The sequence below is a fragment of the Kogia breviceps genome, chromosome 5, assembly GCF_026419965.1.
Source record: "Kogia breviceps isolate mKogBre1 chromosome 5, mKogBre1 haplotype 1, whole genome shotgun sequence".
NCBI lineage: Eukaryota > Metazoa > Chordata > Mammalia > Artiodactyla > Physeteridae > Kogia > Kogia breviceps.
Window position 1 is genome coordinate 116181015 of NC_081314.1, and position 18127 is coordinate 116199141.

Consider the following 18127-nt stretch of genomic DNA (forward strand, 5'->3'; position numbering starts at 1 on the left):
ACATTGAGTATGATGTTAGCTGTGGGTTTGTCATAAATAGCCTTTCTTATGTTGAGATATGTTTCCTCTATATGAACTTTGACAATTTTTTTTTATCATGAATGGATATTTAATTTTTCAAATGATTTTTCTGTGTCTATTGAGATAATCATATGATTTTTTTATCCTTCCTTTTGTTAATGTGTCGTATCACATTGATGATTTATCAATATTGAACCATTCTTATATCCAAGGAATAAATTTGACTTGATCATGGTGTATGATCCTTTTTATATATTGTTGAATTCAGTTTGCTAGTGTTTTGTTGAGGATTTTTGCATCTATATTTATCAGAGATATTGGTGTGTAATTTTCTTTTTTTGTAGTGTCTTTGTCTGGCTTTGGGATCAGGGTAATGTTGGCCTCACAGAATGAATTTGGGAGTGTTCCCTATTCTTTAGTTTTTTGTAATAGTTTAAGGAGGATAGGTATTAACTCTTCTTTATATGTTTGGTAGAATTCTCCTGTGAAGCAATCTAGTTCTGGTCTTTTGTTTGCCGGGAGTGTTTTGATTATAAATTCAACTTCATTGTTAGTGATCAGTCTGTTCAGATTGTCTGTTTCTTCCTGATTCAGTCTTGCCATGTTGTATGATTCTAGAAATTTATGTAATTTTTTTATACTGTCTAATTTGGTGGCATATTCCTTTCTAGTATTCCTTTATGAATTTTTGTATCTCTGTGATAGCAGTTGTTATTTCTTCTCTTCCATTTCTCATTTTGTTTATTTGGGTTGTTTCTCTTTTTTTCTTGATGAGTCTGGCTAAAGGTTTATTCATTTTGTTTATCTTTTCAAAAAACCAGTTCTTGGTTTCATTTGTCTTTTTTTGTTGTTTTTTGGTCTCTATTTTTTTTACTTCCTCTCTGATCTTTATTATTTTCTTTCTTCTGCTGACTTTGGGCTTCTTTGCTCTTCTTTTTCTAATTCCTTTAGATTATAGATTAAGTTGTTTATTTGATATTTTTCTTGTTTCTTGAGATGGCTATAAAATTTCCTCTTAGAACTGCTTTTGCTGCATCCCATAATTTTGAATCACTATATTTTTATTTTCATTTGTCTTGAGGTATTTTCAGATTTCCTCTTTGATTTCTTCATTGACCCATTGGCTTTTATTGGTAACATATTGTTGAGTCTCCTCACATTTGTGTTTTTTTTTTTTTTTTCCCCAGTCTTCTTCCTGTAATTCATTCTACTTTCATACCACTGTGGTCTGAAAAAAAACACTTGATATAATTTCTATCCTCTTAAAATTGTTGAGACTTGTTTTGTTGTGTATTATGTGATCTATCCTGGAGCACATTTTTATACACTTAAAAAGAATGTTCATTCTGCTCTTTTGGATGGAATGTCCTGCAGATTTCCATTAAGTTCAGTTGGTCTAATGTGTCATTTAAGTCTGTTGTTTTCTTATTGATTTTGTGTCTTGATGATCTGTCTATTGATGTGAGGTGTTAAAGTTCCCTATTATTATTGTACTATTGTCAATTTCTCCCTTTATGTCTCTTAATATTTCCTTTATATATTTAGATGTTCTGATGTTAGGTGTATATATATTAAGTATATATGTTAACAAATGTTATAATCTCTTGTTGTATTAATCTGTTTATCATTATATAATGTTCTTCTATGTCTTTTGATGTAGACTTTGTTTTAAAGTCTATTTTGTCTGATATGAGTATTGTTAGCCCAGCTTTCTTATCATTTGCTTCTACATGAAGAAAATGTTTTTTCATCCCCTCACTTTCTGTATATGTGTGTCTTTAGCTCTGAAGTGAGTTTCTTGTAAGCAGGGTATAGATGTGTCTGATTTTTTTATCCAATCAATGTCTTTCGATTGGAAAATTTAATCCATTAACATTTAAAGTGATTATTATAGGCATATACTTATTACCATTTTATTACTTGTTTCTGGATGTTTATGTAGTTCTTCCCAGTTATTTTCTTCTTATTTTTGTTTCTTCCCTTTTGGTTTGATGATTTTCTTTAGTGGTATCCTTGTGTCCCTTCCTCTCTAGTTTTTGTGTATCTAGTATAGGTTTTTGATTTTTGGTAATCATGGGGTCAGTGTATGTTTATCTATAACTATAGCCACTTGTTTTAAACTGTAGTCATTTAAGTTCAAACACATTCTAAAAGATCTACATTTTTTACTTCCCTCCCCCATGTTTTGTGGTTTTGATGTGATCATTTACATTTTCATGTTTATCCCTTCACTGTTTATTGTAGTTATAGTTGATTTTACAATTTTTGTCTTTTAATCTTCACACTAGCTTATTTAAGTGATTGATCCACAGACTTTACCATATATATGCCTTTGCTCTTGGGATTCTTCCTTTCTTATATATTCTTATTTATTTTTGTAGTCTGAGAGGAGACTCTTTAATTTCTTTTAGGGTGTGTTTAGTGTTGATAAGCTCTTTTAGTTTTTGCTTATCTGAGAAGTTCTTTATATCTGCTTCAATTCTGAATGATAATCTTGCTGGGTTGAGTATCCTAGGTGGCAGGATTTTCCATTTCAGCACTTTAAATATATCATGCTGCTTCCTTCTGGCCTGTGAAGTCTGTGCAGGAAAACTAGCTAGTAGCCTTATGGGTGTTACCTTCTTTGTGACTCTTTGTTTTGCTCTTACTCTCTTTAAAATCCTCTCTTTATCTTTAAGTTTTGCCATTTTAATTATGAGATGTCTTGGTGCATGTCTCTTTGGTTTCATATTTTTTGGTACTCTGTTCTTCCCATATTTGACTTCTGTTTCCTTCTTCAAGTTTGGGGAATTTTCAGCTATCATTTTATCAAATATATTTTTTATCCTTTTCTCTCTTCTCCTTCTGGGACCCCTATAATGTGAATGTTGGTACACTAAATCTTGTGCTAGAGGTCCCTTAAACTGTTTATAAATTAAAGTATAGTTAATGTGCAATATTATGTAAGTTACAGGTGTACAATATGGTAATTCACAATTTTTAAAGGTTATACTCCATTTATGGTTATTATAAAATATTGGCTATATCCCTTGTGTTGTACATTATATCCTTATAGCTTATTTTATACATAATAGTTTGTACCTCTTAATTTCCTACCCCTATATTTTTTCCTCCCTCCTCCCTCTCCCCACAGGTAATCACTAGTTTGTTCTCTGTATCTACATATCTGTTTATTTTTGTTGTACTCACTAGTTTGTTATATCTTTTAGATTCCACATATAAGTGATATCATACAGTATTTGCCTTTCTCTGACTTATTCACTTAGCATAATACCCTCCAAATCCATCCATGTTATTACAAATGGCAAAATTTTATTCTTTTTTTGTGGCAAAGTAGCAGGCCATTGCATATATATACCACATCTTCTTTATCCATTCATCTGATGATAGATGCTTAGGGTGCTTCCATATCTTGACAATTGTAAATAATGCTGCTATGAGCATTGGGGTGCATGTATCTTTTCAAATTAATGTTTTTGTTTTTTTCAGGTATATGACCATGAGTGGAATTGCTTGTCATATGGTGGTTCTATTTTTAGTTTTTTGAGAAACCTTCGTACTGCTTTCCATGGTGACTGCACCAATTTACTTTCCCACCAACAGTGTAGGAGCGTTCCCTTTTGGAGAACTCTAACCAACATTTGTTATTTGTAGACTTTTTGATGATAGCCATTCTGATGTGAGGTGATATCTCATTATGGTTTTGATTTGCATTTTCCTGATGACAGATTACATATGCATTCTTCTGTATCACCTAGTCTTCTGTTCATTGTCTAGTGTGGTTTTCATTTCAGTTATTGTATTCTTCAGTTCTGACTGATTCTTTTTTATATTTTCTAGTTCCTTGCTAAAATTCTCACCATGTTCATCTATTCTCTTCTGTTGTTCAGTTAGCATTCTTATTACTAATGCCTGAGCTCTTTATCTGGTAAATTATTTATCTGTTTCCTTAAGTTGTTCTTTTCATGTATTTTTTTCTCTGTTCTTTTGTTTGAAACAAATTTCTGTGTCTTCTTATTTTGCTTAATTTTCTCTTTCTCTATGAAATTACATGAAACAGTTACCCATCCAGGTCTTAAAAGCTGTGTCCTCATGTGGGAATGTCCCTATATAGTCTGTGTGTGTCCAGTGGCCTTTGTGGTATATCTGGGTCTGAAGAGAGCACTAGTCACATCTTCCCCCAGGGTGTGCTGGAAGCTATTACCTTCTTAGGATGTGGGGTTGGAGAGGGAGGGGCTAGAGCCAGAGCCAGGTGTGAGCTGAGGCTTCTCTTCTGATCAGTGGCCAACACCACCCTTTAGGGGCAAGGGCGGGTCCCAAGTTCTGGAACAGAAGCCTGGAGGGCCTGTCTGAGCTTGTTCTATTCCCTTTATGTATGTGCTTTCCTCCTTCCCTGCATTGCTAATTTCACCCCAGAGGGGAGCAGTGCTGTAGCAAGGGGGGCCAGAGCGGCACCCATTGCTCATAGTGGTGCACACTGGGGCAGTCCAGGCACACCAAGCAGAGTTGCAGACTTCTCCCAACCTGCTGCCTATGCAAGTGCCACTAATGGCTGCTCTTGCCCCATTTGGAGGCTGTGCCATGTCTGAGCTGAATCCAGTCCCCTGCAACTGTGCACTTTCCTGCAGCAGTGGCAGCCTTTGCTCTAGTGGGGAGATGTACTGTGCAGCAAGAGGGATCAGAGTGGGTGCTGAGATAGTTCTGGTACCAATCAGAGTTCCAGAATGTTCCCTATCTGCTGCCCCTGTGAATGCCAGTAATGGCTGCCCTCACCCCATTTGGATTTTGTGCCAGGTCTGAGCCGGCTCTGCCCTCACAATTGCACAGTCTCCTTGGCTGTGACATCCATACCCCTAGTGTGGAGCTGTATCTCTGAGCAAAAGGGGTCAGAACAGGTGCTTGGCTCATGCTGGGGTGCATGCTGGGGTCGATGGAGACTGGCCAGAGTCCAGGAAGTTTGAATCTGCTTCCTCCACCTTGTTTTGGGAGTATGAACTCTTCATGGGTGAGTCTAGGTTTCTTAAAGCCCTGCTGTAAGTCCCACTAGTTCTCAAACCAGCTAAGGGGACTCATCCTCCTGGTGTTGGACCCCAGGTCTGGGGAGTTTGCAGTTTGAACCGCTTACTCCCCAGAAAGGATCTCTGAGCCTGTGTGATCACCCTCCTCTTCTGTGTTCTATCCTAGGGGTCAGGTCCCACCCTGATTGCTTCTTTGCCCACCCAACTCTTCATGGAACTTTCTTACAGCCTTGATTGCATAAGAGTCTTTCTGACAGTCTGAAATTGGTTTTTTTTGGTGAGAATTTCTCTACATGTAGATTTAGTTTTGATGTGTTAGTAAGGGGAGGTAAGCTTTGCATCCTCCCAGTCTGCCATCTTGATCTCCTCCTAGATCTAATTGTTAATATTTAAGAAAAATTTATGCAGGCTGAGAATTCTTGCTCCAAACAGAAAACATTAGTATTTAAACTTATTTTTATTGCTTATTAATGTGAAGAATCTTATACTACAATTGACTTAAGTAAATCTTCAATTTTTATAGTGTTTGGGCAAGATATTATAGCATAACTGGAAAATTTATTTATACTCTAAGAACATCTCAGAGGGCTTTGGGATGAGCAGAAACCTGAGAAGTTCACATTGCACTCCACAGCATTGCCTCCTTTAAAGTTCTTCACAATTAATATACCCAAGATTTAACTTTAGGAACATACTAATGCTATAACACATTAGAGATGAGCTACCTGCTCTGGTTAAATTAAGAACTGACCTAAACCCTTTCCCAAGTTTGAGTCTAACTATTTGGGGAGAGTGATTTCACGCTAAACATTTGCAGACCTATTATTCTAGCCAATGCCAGTGCTGAAAACCTCAAGGAGACATTTTTTTTTAGAGGAAAACTAGCTGAAGTAGAAAACTTTTAGAATCATAAGAGTTGATACTGCATAACAACAACAGTAACAAAATGACTCTGAGAAATGGAATAATTTTAGAAGAAATTCTACTTTTACCTAAATCATAACAATAATTCTACGTGATAAATCAGTAGGCCAACAAAGCAAATTCTTTAGTTTTTTTTTTCCCCTAGCTACTTAGAGAATTTAAGCAAAAATTATTTTCTGTAATTATATTACTCAAATAACATGTAGACCAAGTTTAGGCCTTTACTATCTTGACTAATTCAAAGTATCTGTGACTAAGATGACTCAATATATAGAGAGAACAAAATATCCCGATTTCTGTATCATCTAGTAGACATTTTAAAAATTGTTTGTTTTATATCCCATTACTTACTTTAATTTTCCACCCCATTTCATATATGAGATTTCTAAAACTCCTAGCTTCAATGAATCAGATATTTTAGGGAAAAATCAATATTTGTATATGTTTCCTCACGAAGAGCCCACTTTCTTTAGGTTGTTTCATGCCAACTGTGAGCACTGTGGAAATTTTCTGAAGTATTCTGAATCCAGCTATCTGTACTGTTTAAATATATATTATTATATATCCCAGATCAAGTGGTTTTCAGATCATAGGATGCATTTTAGGTTGTGGCTATTAGTAGAAGATTGAGTATTAGATGCTTTGTTTAGATGATATCTCAAATAATCATACGTGTGGTGCAGTCACTACTAATCTTGAGGTTAATAGTCACATATGCAGTAAATCTAACATCAGCTATAGAACTGAAAATCAAATATAGCAAAGAATATATATACATGTAATATGAATATATATGAATAATATATTCCACTAATAACATAATCTGTTTTTATTTGTTTTTTTACATAAAATGTGGTGGTGAATATATGAGAAATAAAGTACATCTACTAGAGTTAATTTAGGAAAGAATGAGAACAGAACTAACACTGAAATGGCAATCAGGGGACTTCCCTGGTGGTCCAGTGGTTAAGACTGTGCTTCCATTGCAGGGTACGTGGGTTCAATCCCTGATCTGCATGCTGCACAGTGTGGCTGAAAAAAAAAAAAGGAAATTAGGTTTCTATGTTCTTACATCATTTTCATGACTAAATTATTTTAAGAAAAGAATGAAAAATTTGTAGGAAAATATGTTTTTTATTGTACTATTTATAGAAAACATTTTTCTCTTCTTTAAGGACATATTTGTTTACTCAATGATGTAAAACATAATTTCCTTTAAGGATATTGTTTCAGGTTTTGTATCCAGAATTGTGGTGTTTATAATAACTGTGAAGAACACTAAATAAACAATGTGACCTGAAAAAAATCAAATCATCCTCTAATTGATTTGAGCTAAATATTTATTTTAATAGTAAAAATTAGTATACGATACACCCTTTTGGAATAGCTTAATGTAGTTTTATAATTGAATATTGGAACCATGAGAGAAAATGAAAAGAAAATTTATGAATGTCTACTTCTTTAACAACTAAACTATTCAGTGGATTATTATGTAGATATGTTTTAAAACAATCTCTAAAAAAATCTTAAAAACAAAATTTCAATCCTGACTCTGAAAAGATGAAATATATATTGTAATTAATGTGATATAAATTTGATTAGTGTGTGCCTCACTCAGAAACTCTTTCTCCTAAACATTTGGTTTAGGGCAAAGAGATGTAGAATACAATAACTTCCCTGACCGAAAATGAAGGGGGAAATTTTTAAGAAAGGAAACTGCTTTAAGCAAGGCTAAATTCTAGGGCTCTCACAGTGTGTTTAAGAGCCAAGCTTTCTTTCCTTCATCTTCTCTCCCATTCTTTTTTTCTCTCCCCAGCTCTGTTCTCTGCATACCTCTTCACTGTCCTTGTTCCAACCAGGGTTTTTTCATGTTTCATCCCTTGTGGCTTCAGGCATAAATCCACAGAACTCTCAGGCACAGTAGAAAAACAACAAACACCAAATAACCAAAAACCACATTTCCTCCAGGTTGTCCCAGCTAAAATCTCAGGACTATCTCTGATTGGAGTGACTTGAGTAATATGACCATTCTTGAACTGTGGTCCAAAGGGTGGAACATGTCGATTGGAAAGGACAGAGCCTGGTACTTTTTCCTGTGGTTACTGCAGGAGGGAACAGTACCATTTAAATTACAGAGAGTGAGAGTTGAGAATATATGATTCCCTGAGGAAAATAGAAGTTCATCCACAAGGCAGAAGGGAAATGGGTATTGGACTTAAAAAACTCAACTTTCACTCTAATTTGTTTCTAAAACAGGAAGTTTAATGTGGAAAAATTTGAAGAAATCCATGATTGATTGGAGAAAGTAAATGGGAAAATACAGGTACAGCAATTCCTGTGGTACATTTAGGTGACAAGGAGTATCAAAATCAAAGTGGATCTGAGAATTTCTTTGTTGAGAACAAGGGTTAGAATGGTAGGAAATGACATTTAAGCCAGTTTAAGGAGAGCCTAAAAGCTTTATCTCATCATCACAGAGAAATTACTGGACACTTTTTGTGCATGAAAATAAAAATAACCATACTTAATTGTGTAGGGCATAAAAAGACTTTCCTTCTACCCTCCTATGTTCCATAGAGGGGTCTATAAAATAAACTAGCAACAGGCAGATTAACAAGAGAAAAGGTATATAAATTTATAAATTTTTAATATAAGAGAACAAAAGTGAAAACCAAAAAGACAGTGAGACTTGAGAGCTTATATACCATCTCAATAAGGAAAGAGGAGAGGGATGTAGGCAACTTAAGGAAGTGTAAATGACTTTTAGGAAAGATGAATGGGTCCTTAGAAGAGTCGATGGAAGTTTTATAGTTTTTGACAGTTTGTCTGGGTGCGGTGTTGACTTCTAATCTCCTCTCCTGTGAGAAGAGTCAATCTTGCCTGGTTGCTGAAACTTCCTGGAAGAGGATTTATGACAACTGATGTCCTTTCAGAGGATCCTTCTTTAGGCAGATAAGGGGAATTCAGAGAAAGCTTCTCCCTGTGTTTGCTATTTTTCAAGTGGCTTCAACTCAAAATAATCACTGTACCAAAGCATAATATTTTGGGGTGGCATGTACTAATATCCTTCAACTGACAGTAAAAAAATTCTATAAGGTAGACAAAAAGAAACGTCTTGTTTTGTTAAATAGATATATAAATGTATATGTGATTCCAGACTATATACAATAGATAAATGTCTGATCTATCTATGCCTGAGAAATTGATAACTATAGGTGCCTTCATTTCTGGTGTACTATATGTAATAAATTAAAATGGTCTCTAGGAACTACAACTAACGTGCTGATTAACTTTCCTCCTCCCAATATAATTTTTTTTTAGAGGAAGATGATATTTTAAATTTAAAAATAAGATGGAGGTTCACAAAATGCTTATGGAATTATTCTAAAATTATTTTTCTCTTCAGGGCTACAAACAAAATAATAGTTTAGGTTGACTTGTGGCTAGAATTTTGGTAGCATATAGACTGGGAATAAAGTAGAGCATAGTAGCATTGTACCTTTCCACAAACCTTTGGGGAATAAAAAGTGACATGCCATAAAAAATATATATTTTAATTGTTAAAGTAAGGATGATAATAGATAACACTGTGCAGATTAAATATTGATATACATGTGTATATAATATGTATATATCATGTATATCAAGTATACACACACACATATAAATCCAGTGGCATTCGAAATTTCAAAACTGAGTTTATGAGCTGAAGGTTTAGGGTGATGGTCAATGGAGAAATCTCTCATCGGAATAGTTGCATGAGAATATGGTGCAGTAGACTGTACATCACGACTCTTTGCATGTTCTGATACTGTGGGTACCTAATATAATGTAAATTTTAAACTTTACATACTTACATATTTTGTAATGTAAAATATGTTAACAGCTGACAATGCTGCTTTCCTGTATTCATTTTATTCTAAGTGTGCTCTCGATTGAATACAGATTTCTATTAACTACCCCACTGCTTCAGCCTCCTTGTCCCAGAGCTTACCCTGCAGAGACGTGATGAAAGCCAACTTGAAAACTCTCCTATACAAGGGCCAAACGCTTCATTGGTGAGAGACGAAAACAATGGATTTTCTCAGTTTATGTACATAGATATGCATATATACACTTATATGTATATACATATGTATGTATATATTTCCCAAGAGAAGGAAAACACATTACTCTTTTGGTGGAAAGGATCCTGGATTTTCACACTAACTTTTTGGAATGTAAATACATCTTCCCAAGAACCAGATAAATGCTTGCTGTCTCTGGCTTTTATGACCTAGAGATGTCTGTCAGGTCTGTACTTCATTCTCTTGAAATGTAAAAACCTAGAAAGATAGTGTTCCAGCCTACCTGGCACTTGGGGAGCTTAATCTAGGGACCTAGTCTGGGCTATAGCTATTTGACTCTCTTGAGACAGTAAGGAATGCCTATTATCCTTTCAGATAAGAGCAACTAACTTATGAATAATGACATTAATGTCACAGAGAGAAAGTGAGCTTTAGGAAAACAAAAAGCAAAACCAAAATGTTATTTTGATCTGTGTTATATAATTCCTTGCCCTTAACTAATTGTGACTTTGTCTGAAATACATACCTCCTAGGCTTGTGAATTTATTAGTCTGTATTATTTGTTTTTAGAGAAAGGCTGGAAGTATGTTTTTATATTAAAGTAATTCTGACAATCATTTTCTACTGACTTCCTTACTCTATGTAATCTCTGGAAATTTAATTCAAGGGTTAAGAGGAAGAAAAAAATGGAGATTTATAATATAGTATGTTAAAAAGTATATTATCATATCATGATATAGTACATCAAGTTGTATTAAAAGGGGGACATAGATCAATAAACTTACTACAGTAATATTTGTAATCAAGTTAGAAAATACATGAATGCATCACTTTTTTAAAGGGACTTTTAAAAATAACTATTGGGTTTCTGGTATCATTTTCTCGGCTGTCACATGAGACAATCTGAAATATAACCTCAGTGCCAAGATTTTGACTCCAATGCTCTGATGCTATTCTTCACTAATCCTAAGAACCAGGATTCTTAGGAACCAAGAATGACTGATTCTATATTTGAAACAGGAAAACTCAAGGTGAGCCTTGCGAGAAAGAAGATATTTTTTCATAGTTACTAGAGACTGTACTAAATAGGATCAGATAGAAATTTCAACTTATAGGGAAGGAAACTAGAGGCCAAGAGGGGCAAATAGAACATTAAAACAAAATAAAACTCTTGCTTTTGAGTTAGTATAGTTGATCTTGGTGGGACACTGCTTCCTTTGACAACAACTAGAGGAATCTGGGTAAGTTCCAAACACTGTATTTTTTTTTTTAACGTCTTTATTGGAGTATAATTGCTTTACATTGCTGTGTTAGTTGCTGCTGTATAACAAAGTGAATCAGCTATATGTATACATATATCCCCATAATCCCTCCCTATTGCGTCTCCCTCCCATCCTCCCTATCCCACCCCTCTATGTGGTCACAAAGCAGGAGCTGATCTCCCTGTGCTTTGCAGATGCTTCCCACTAGCTATCTATTTTACATTTGATAGTGGATATATGTCAATGCCGCTCTCTCACTTCGTCTCAGCTTACCCTTCCCCCTCCCGTGTGGTAATGTAAATTGATACAGCCACTATGGGGAACAGTATGGAGTTTCCTTAAAAAACTAAAAATAGAACTACCATATGACCCAGCAATCCCACTACTGGGCATATAGCCTGAGAAAACCATAATTCAAAAAGAGTCATGTACCACAATGTTCACTGCAGCACTATTTACAATAGCCAGGACATGGGAACAACCTAAGTGTCCATCGACAGATAAATGGGTAAAGAAGATGTGGCACATATATACAATGGAATATTACTCAGCCATAAAAAGAAACAAAATTGAGTTATTTGTAGTGAGGTGGATGGACCTAGAGTCTGTCATACAGAGTGAAGTAAGTTAGAAAGAGAAAAATAAATACTGTATGTTAACACATATATATGGAATCTAAAACAAACAAAAAAAATGCTTCTGAAGAACCCAGGGGCAGGACAGGAATAAAGACACAAACACTGTATTTTTAAAGCATCCAAGAGCTGTGGAAGCAATGGGGACTAAAATGAAGGAAAACTCCAAAGAAGGGAGAATTTTTCACACGTGAGCTGACAACTGTAATCATTTGTTGGTGCTGAGCATGGACCAAGCCAAGGGTTCCTGCTAGGTCATAAATAAAATAACCAAAACTCTCTGTGGTGCCATGGGTTGCTAAAATGACAAAATTGGAGCCTTGAAGGCCTTGGATGTATGGTTAGTTTTCCGTGCTAGACATTTTCTGAATCCGAAAGGGCGGGTGAAATGGTCCATTGTCTTGCAGTGCTTAGGAGCAAAAGGTCCGCTGCTCACCTGGGAGAAGGAACTGTGAGAACTGGAGAGGCTGGATAAGCCAGCCTTAAGGAAAGTGATGAATTGACACTGGTGATTTTGAGCTCCTTTTCACCTGTGCACACTTATATTGGGGCTATATAGAGCCTGAGAACCTAGGAAAAGTCCTGGTCAAAAAAAAAAAAAAATACTGAGGAATAGATAACCAGGAATCATTTTAGCCTTCATGTGGGGCTGAAGTGGCATGTTAGAATCTTCAGACACATACCCATTCTTTATATCAAGACATTTACCAAATTTTGAAGTTGTGTGGGGTGAAAAGAGCTGAGCTATAAACCTCTAAAGGGCAAAACTCAATATCCCGAAATCTTGCAGTGATGGGATGACAAAGACTTGTAAGATCTCAATTAAAAGCCCCAGAAAGCAAGTGATGCCAGAAGGCGATCTTACCAAAGGAGTCTTACCAATATAGAGCCCCAACCGAACTCATAACTAGGTCCAAAGAGGGACATTTCATTATGATAAAGTGTTCAATTCAAAAGGAAGATATCAGAATGCGAAATCTATAAGTTGTGTGACTATTATGTCGTCTACGAAGATTTAGAAAAACACGAGGATATGAAACAGTCTCCAGTGGAGTAGTCTAGGGGTTAAATACTTGAGCAGAATGAGGATTCAGTTCGAATTAAATGTCATATATTTTTCTAATTCTTCACAGCATTCTGAATTTTCAGTCAGATTTTGTTTTGGCAACTAGAGCAAAAAAAGTGGATGGTCGTGGTAATCTAAAAAATTAATTTAGAGTATGATAGTGAGAAAAGAAAAACATAGGTGACCATGTTTTTTTTATAAAATCAAATGTAAACATAAGTTCATAATTGGCTTGGAAAGTTAAGAATTAAAACATTATTGATACCACAGAGGAACACTAATAAGTTCAACAAGAAAGGGAAATTTAGAGTTTGAAGAGGAAAAAGCAGTCACTTTAGCTGTGTTGCTATGTGATATGCTCTTGCTAGCCATGTTTATTTGGACTGGAGCATCATGGTGTCAGTGAGAAGGCTAGGATTGTGAAACTTGGACCATGTTTGGGAGCAACATGTTGGGGAGAGGTTAGGAGATAGAAGCTGGAAATGCAACCAAGCTTTCAATCAAGAAAGGAAATAAAGTGAGAAGTAAGAAGAGGTAGGCGTGATTCTGAAATTGAGGGAAAACAAAGGATGAAGCACATTTTCAACAAACCTTAATAAGCAGTTACTTCAAGTAAAGGTAAAGAACTAGTTCGTAAACAAGATGATCAGTAATTGTGGCAGTCATGGAGGGGGTATTCAAGTGACTGTTCACTGAAGAAAGGGAAATGTTTAGATATTCTGAAGAGGATTACTGCATACAGGGTTTACATTGACATCGATACCTGAATACCTGATACTGTAATGACCTGAAGTGTCATTATGGCCCTCCTCTTAGAAAGGGGTTACATGGAGGATGGGTGAAAAATGGACTAGTTCAGTTCATCAAGGTCCAATAATAGCAAAAGTCCAGTGGTTCCAGTGGTTCTGCAGACCAGTTTAGTAGATATTTACTACCTCCTCAATGTATAATTGGAATTGACATGGAGGCACACATATATATATATTATAAAGTATATCATATTAAATGTATGTTTATATATAGATACACACATATTATGAAGCACAGAGAATCTACATAATTTTATACAGCTCTAAGTGACAGAGCTGAGGTATGAATCCAGGCTGTCAGGCTCAGATATCTGAATAGTCAACCCTTATGATGCTGCCTATTCTGAAAGTATAATAGAGTATCTGCTTTTGGATTCACCAAACTGTGGAGTAAGCACTGAACTTAAACCAATAACACCCATTTCCTCTTTATTCTAATATGTATTATATAGTAAAATAAATAATATCACCAAGAAAGTCATTCTGCTCTATAAAATTGCAATGACTTTTTTCATCATTCAATACATAGTCTGACTCTGGCAAGTTTATTGTGCTGCTGATATGAGTGCCAACAGCCTCTTGAAGAAAATTGCCTTTTGCAAAATAGTGAGTTTTAAAGTAGTCACACTGCAAACCCCTACAGCAGAAAGGAGTAAAAATGCTATTACATTTCTTTTATAATTTCTCTTGGATCTGTTCTTCTGGAAAAGATAAAATCGAGCCAAATAGTTTTCACTACATTGGAGGTCACAGAAAAGAATCCTTTGTTTATGGGAAATGCTCCACAGAGACAGCACCCAATAGCATCCAATTAAATTGCTGCAAAGGTTGAGCTGGGTTTTCATGGCCATCCCTGTGTTTGCCACATTGCATCCCTGATGAAGGGAAACAATTATACGATTCTTCCAACCTTGTAATCAGAAGTGAAATGAGTAATCATCAGTTTGCATCATCCATTCTGGTTTTCTAAGGCAAAAATATTATAATTGAGGCCACAAAGAGAGAAAGACTTTTTCCAAGACTCCTACGGAACCGGAGGAGGAGTTGAAGGCATTCCTTTTGTTCTCTTGATCTCCTACTTAAAATTGGAAAAGTTATATTTGCCTTTTGTTTACTACAATGCTTAGTAGATTTTGAACAATAGATTAGTACATCATCTATGTTCATATCATTCCATTTTACCCCAATAGTCTCCTACTGGTAAGGAGGAAAAGTCATTCAATGTTGATATTGTTGAAATGGATTCATTAATTTACTTAATACATATTAATTAAGCCATGATGATATGTCAGACATTACATTCAGAATTAGAGATAAAAATGAATTATAAATAGTAATATCCCTAATAAACGTCCAGGCCCACAAGGGAGACAGAACTGTAAACAAATAAATTAAAATAATATATAAGAAGTGCTTAGTAAGATTGTATACCAGGAACAGAGGCAGTACAGAGGAAGGAATGATTAACTGTCTGTCTATACTCTTCCTGTCATCTTCAGACTTTTGCAACTCCATCAGAAGAAAAACAAAACACAGAAAAATAAAAGTTAATGTTGAAAATTTGTTTATTAGCACCCTCAAATGTGTACAAAATAACCGGTAATATTCAAATTTGAATATGGATTGGTCATTTGTTTATTCTTTCAATCACTATGTCAAAGATTAATTTTAAAATTTTTAGTTGTGCAATAAAGTTCAAAATACACATTATCATATAGTAATTTTTCATACATTTTTAGGAAATACACTTTGTTCAAAATTTTCAGTGATTTCTCAAGATTATTGCTTAATCATTTTGTTACTTTCTGAGTAAGAGGTCTGGAAGAATTAGGACTGTTCTGTAAATGACTAAGTGACCAAATGCTTAAGCAACATCTTCCATTAATGTAATCCGTAGCTAGGTTGGCTAAGAGGCCATCTATAATGTGACCCGTGGTATTTACCACTTCCTTTCCAAAGCTTAAAATCACCTACAATAGCAAAACCCAGAAGAATAGGATTTAATGGACATCTTTGTTTTGTTTAATTAGCATCATGTCTTTGGGATGAACTGGGAGGTAACTGTGTGCTTTTCCTTTGAGAAAATTTCTTCCTCCTCACTCCAACTTTATGTTCCTGACCTTCTCTTTAAGAAAACTCTATCTTGGCCTATCACAGTACTCCCATTCTCCTTGCTATCTAAAAGCATCCTCTTTGTTTCACACTATTTTGTATTAAGTTCTTCACTGCACTTCTACTTAACTAAATTGATTTTACTAATTTTTTTCCATGCTGGTTCTTTGATTCCCCCATTGTAATTTAAAATGCACAAAGGGAGAAAGACTTTGTCTTGTTCACTCCTGTATACCTAGATTGAGATCATGACCTGGAACATAATAGGTTTTTTATATAATATTTACTGAGTGAATGGACTGGTACAATAGGAATGTGGTACAAGACACAATTAAATTCCTTCATCTAGAGTTTTCCAAGTGTAGTTGGCAGGGAAATTTCCTTCTCTCTTGAGTCCTGAAGTTATGAACAGGTAGTCTCAGGGCCACCAGCTTTCATGTCTCCACAGAAAAAGCTCAATAAATAAAGATGACCCACAGCAAGAAGAAGAGATGAGATGACAAAGATGGTGAGAGTTTATTGGATTAAATATCTGGTTCATACTTAATATCCATCAGAGGAGCCCTGGTTTCTGCAGATTTTTTTTCATCTCAGAGTTACTTCAATATCCTTCCAATAAAGAAGGATCCTTTAGCAAAAACTAGAGTTGGAAATCTGATTTCCATGCCAAACAATCCTGACTAATCAGGGTAGAAGAGGAAAGCAGTTTGATTCATTGAATTACTATAGATGGAAGTAAAAACTGCTCTAATAATACTTAATATTTTCTACTTAATTAGCACCTTAACAGTGTAAACTGCACTTTCACAAAGTAGCTCATCTGAGATTCATAATGCCTCTGTAAGGAATTTGGTGTATCAATAACATCTTTTTTCCAGATGAAAGTTGTAGTGCTTAGGTAATATTTATTAATATCATAATAATATCATTGAATGCTTAGAATATGCCAAAGTTTGCACTGAGTATGTTAATCCCCATGGAAATGCTGGAGGTAAGTTTCTATCATAACCTCTATTTAAGAACTGAGGAAGCTGTGATTGAAGAGGTAATTCTTTCCAGAGACACATAGCTAATAGTTAGATGTCCAGCCAAATTCACAACGCTAGTCACTGAGATAGCCAGGATCTGAACTTGTCTATTATAATAACAATAATTGGATAATATCTTGTATTATGACTAAATAAGAATCAAAGTATGTTCACATGTGTTTTGTGGGTAATTTTTTTGAAAGAGTTATTTTATTTAACATAACTGATTTACATCTCTTGTGGATTACTTCCACATCTACATGTCTGTTCCTAATTTTCTTTCTGATTTATAGACCCAGCTACTTGAACAGCAAATAGTTCAGTTAGACTGGAGTATAGATTGGAAGAAAAGGGCAGTGTGAGATAAGACTGGAAAGGGTAGCTAGTAAATAAAGTGGGCCAATATGTGAAGGGCCTTAAATAACAGGCTGAGAACTGTGGCCTTTATCTCTAAGTGAAGGGGCCAGTAGAGACTCTGGACCTGTGTAGAGACTCTGGAGCTGTGTACTTGCTCATATTTCTCAAGACATATTTCTCAAATAAATGCTGTTAATTCTCTCTTGGACTATGTAACTTGCTTCCTGCTTTAATCTTTCCACTTTCTGATTTTAAGCAACTACTCTGATCGCATTGTTCTACTCAAAAAGCATCAGTGTCTCTACATGTCCTACAGAATAAAGTCCAGATATCTTAGCCTGAAATTCACTGAACTCAACCTAAAATTTCAGAAGCACTTGCCCTACCCTGCTGAAATTTTATCTTCGCTGGAACAGCTTCCCACATGCATTTCTACTTCCATCAGGCTGTATTCTGATATGACTTGCATTTTCTAATCTTGGTATTTCCTATACCTGCAGTGGTCTCCATCGACATTCCTCTACTTGAAAATTCCCCCATCTTATAGTTCCCACTTCAAATTGCACTTTCCTTATTATGCTTGTTCTCCTCTTTCAGTGGAAATTAATTCTCTAATGCATCTTTTATGATTTGATGGCTCACCAAATTTTGATCTCGTGAAAGAATTTTTCTCTGTACAAATTGGTTTGTAAAATGTTGGGTTAAAAAAATGTTAATAGATGTTTCTTCTGACAAGACTTCTAGAGGCTTTTCTATGATAGTGTGGATGTCTCTAAGAGGGGAATATGCCATTCAGCATTTCCCAAAATTATTTAACTAAGGAAATTA